The 3,926-nt window shown below is 41.6% G+C and overlaps 1 long non-coding RNA gene across 1 annotated transcript; it reads left to right on the forward strand.

Annotated features, from left to right (window-relative positions):
• Window positions 1-648: 648 nt before the first annotated feature.
• On the forward strand, window positions 649-3,714 carry LOC147962109 (uncharacterized). The gene is made up of 3 exons (XR_015611415.1): window positions 649-950; window positions 1,067-1,242; window positions 1,367-3,714. It is a non-coding gene; the product is annotated as an uncharacterized LOC147962109 (long non-coding RNA).
• The last annotated feature ends 212 nt before the right edge of the window (window positions 3,715-3,926 follow it).

Here is a 3,926-nt window from a genome sequence, read left to right on the forward strand (position 1 = left end):
AGCTCAATCTGCTAACCATCTAGGCTACAAGCTAGTGTAACTCTGCATATCCCTGTTAGCCATGTAACTTCAAGGGGCCAGTGATCGAAGTAAGATCACTGGCATTAACGCATAACAGAACAAACTGTCTGTCGACAGGACTGATATTTGGTTTTTGTCCGCTCAACAACTTTACATGTAGACACTAATCATCTACTAGCTCACTCAGAATTATAACGATTGAGATTTTGCTGAGAAGGTGGGACTAGACGGCTTCTAAGCAGGTAGGATTCGCAAGCTCAAACCACTGAGCTAAAACTATGCATTTGGAAACACTCCCACCTAATTTTGTTTTCTCAGGGAAACAATCTACGCCAGATTTGGAAGTATTCCCAACTAATTTTGTTTTTAGGGAAACAATCTACGCCATATGTAGTGCTTTTTACACTTAACGGTAATCAAATGCATGGCAGGTGCATTGCTTTTCCTCTTGTACTCTACAACTACATACACGTATACAGATCTAGAGTGCTCCATAGGTGGTGGTTTGTACGTCAAGACTGGTCTAATATCTGCCAAATGCATAGCTTTTCCACTTGTGCCGGCATCCATCCATCGTCGACGCACATCCATATACATACGGGACTATAAATTAACACGGCCCGAGGTGAGCGCACACCACAGCGGACTACACAGACATATAAAGTGATCCATACGATAACCTGAAGAAGGTGACGGTGCTAGGCAGCCATGTTCTTCTCCACAAACATGTGTGTTGCTACTATCATGGTGCTGGCCCTGGCGCTCTCGCTTCAGGCAGGGCCGGCCCTGAGGGGGGGCAGGGGGGGCGGCCGCCCCGGCCCCCGAGTAGGAAGGGCCCCCCGATGGATGTGTATGAAGTTTAGGAAAGAATTGTAATTTTTTGAAAATAATTCTTTCCCGTGTTGACAGATCGTCTGATTCTAAAAAAGGTAAGGAATTATTTGCCATGTAACAGATTGATTGATTTTTACGTGTTTGATGTTTAGGATAGAATTCTTTCCCACATAACAGATTGACTAATTAATTCTCAATCAAAAATGGAAAGAACTGTAACAGACCGTTAATTCTGGCCTTGCCTCACGCCAATGGTGTTCCCGTCTTTCTATTTCTTCTCTTCCAAAATTGGCAACGAATCAGCCATGCCGATGCCAAGTTCAACGTCATGTCAACGGCATCGTCTATCTGTGATTTTCGGCTGCTGGACGCGATTAGTGGAGGAAGGTAATGTGATTTTCAAGATTTCATCAACCTCCTCTTCTTTTTATACAGACTTGTATGATAGTTCGGTTCATAAAGTTTTAATTCTCGTACATATCTCTCACATACTCCAATTTCCTGGAAACAGAAAAGGAAAACTTGGATTTCTGCTCATGACTCGTAAGTAGCAGCAAAAGCTTGCAATTTCTATTTTCTAGCCATCAAGGTACCTTGTTCCATGCCTCTTTCTTGTATATTTATTTAGCAGTTTTCTTAATTTCTTGTATCGTATGTGTGTGCTACTTAGCAATAATGCTATTAATTTAGTTGGAAACTATCCACCCGACAAAGAGAAAAAAAAAGAACATGCATATGAGTTGATTGAGTCCTAGAAAAAGTCTTCTAGTGCTTCGTCAGAAATAAAATAAGTACTTCTGCTAGGGATTTCGAGGAATTAGCTTTAGTTACTGTTGAAGAACAATGTAGCGAAATATTATTGGATGATAAAAATTTGAGTTGCAGGGAAGTGTAACTAATTCACCTAATAAAAAAGTATCGACTGAAAAGAGTAAAAAAATGTATCGATTAAAAAGAGCGAGCAACTTTTATGTGCGCTTTATTTTTGAATCCTTGAGACGACAAGGCAACATAAATTATAAATTATAGTGTAAAATGAGTAGTAATTTGCAATTGAAATAGAAAAAAACACATATATTTATATGGCTTTAGGGCCCCTTTTTGTTATCTTGCCCCGGGCCCCCGAAATCTCAGGACCGGGCCTGGCTTCAGGGCACCGTTGTCCACCCGGCACGTCATGGAAATGCACTGGTCCGCCTGCTCATTGCCTGTGCCTACCAAATCTTGGACCTGTGGATCGCCAAGACATGATGGTGGTGCCCAAGAAGAACAGCCTCGTGCTGCCCCAGCTATCGTGCCCGGAACACCAAGTGTGGGTGTGCGAGGGGGAGACATGCTCCTACGAGTACTAGTGAAAAGGGCCTGCAGCATACATTCGTGCATTGCCAGGAAAGTGTGCCGTCTGAACTTTATTTTCATGCATTGCATGCATGCTGCTCGGAGCAGTACTGATGCTGCTCATCTCGTTGTAAGGCTTCCTCCTGTACCAGTGAATAAATAAGGGCCGCTGCTATATGTGAAGGCGCTTTTAGCGCATCGGCGCGTCTTTGCGAGCCTCCTGACCCCTTCCCGTTTAAGAGGCCTACAAGTATCTCTAGATGTTTTTGGACGCTGCATGGACAAACCAAGCAGCGATTTCTTATTCAACAGGGATTCATAGGACAGGAGTGGGAGTTCATATTCAAATAGAAGACGCAGGAGTAAAAGCAAGCATACAGGTTTCAGCTGTTGGAAATGAAGCTTCATCACCTTTGCAAGCTGAAGCTATGGCGCTCCAATTTTCAGCTGAGGTAGTGCCCCACATTCAAAACAGGGCAATCACATTCTTCACAGATAATACCTTGCTAGCTCAGGCCGCGGCTTCAAGGAATCCCATCCTTTGTCTTGGGCACTCGGAAATAAGAACCTAATTAGCAGGTCTTATTGAAGCGACTTCTTCAGTTCAGACACATGTTTTCCACACTCCCAGAGAGAATAACAAAGAAGCCTAGTTAGCAGGTTTTATTGAAATGTTTTAAAATATTTATAGAAAAATGTTGACCGTGTATCCAAAAAAGTTAAATCTTGCATTTGAAAAATGTTAATGAAGTGTTTGAAAAATGTTTAAAATGTGCATTCAAAAATGTTGACCATGTATTTAAAAAAGTAAATTTGTATTGAAAAAATTCAACGTTTAGAAAAATGTTGTTGACATATAAAAAAAGTAGAATTAAAAACCAAAAGAAAAATAGAAAACCAAAAAAGAAACAAAATAAATCAAAAGAGAAAAGAAAAGAAAAAAGCAAATTAACAAAGAATTTAAAATCAGGAAATAAAAATCTGGAGGAAACCGTCTAGACTTGCTTCAAGTAGGTGGCGCCCCCATTTCATAACACAAACAGTTGGCGGGCGCGATGGTTATCCCGACTGAATGCGAGATAGACACCGCGGAGAAAATGAAGCAATTAGACTGGCTGGCTGGGCACACTTTTCCCTAATGTTTTGGGCTTGTTACGGCCCATGTCCTTTTTTTTCTTCTAATATGCTTATCCGTAGTAGCCCCTGTGAGGCGATGGATTCCACCAGACCCGGGTCTTGTCAAAATAAACGTTGATGCTGGTGTCTCGGCGAACCACAATGCGAGGTCTGCTGCTGCTATTTGTCGTGACAGTGATAGCGCCTACATTGGCTCTTCGGTGCTGGTCACGCAAGGACTACTGGATCCGTATGTATTGGAAGCTCTTGCATGCAGGGAAGCTCTTTCTTTGGCTCAAGATCTAGCAATGCAACATATTCAAATAGCCTCTGGTTGTAAGCAGGTCATAAACCACATCCATGCAAGTGCGGGTGGAGACGATGCAGTAATAGTTAAAAAGATTTTAGAATATTCAAGCTTGTTTGCTTCATGTAATTTTATTTTTGAACCTCGAGCTTCGAATGCTAAAGCTCATAACATAGCTAGATTTGGTATGTCTCTACCTTATGGGATACATGTTTCACTCGGATCACCTCATGATCCAGTAGTGATACCTGTAAACATTTTCACTAATCAATAAAGACTAGCTATGTTTTGCTAAAAAAAACTATAGTAC

This window comes from Triticum urartu, chromosome 7A, assembly GCF_056163025.1.
Source record: "Triticum urartu cultivar PI428250 chromosome 7A, HENAU_Tu73, whole genome shotgun sequence".
Taxonomy (NCBI): Eukaryota; Viridiplantae; Streptophyta; class Magnoliopsida; order Poales; family Poaceae; genus Triticum; species Triticum urartu.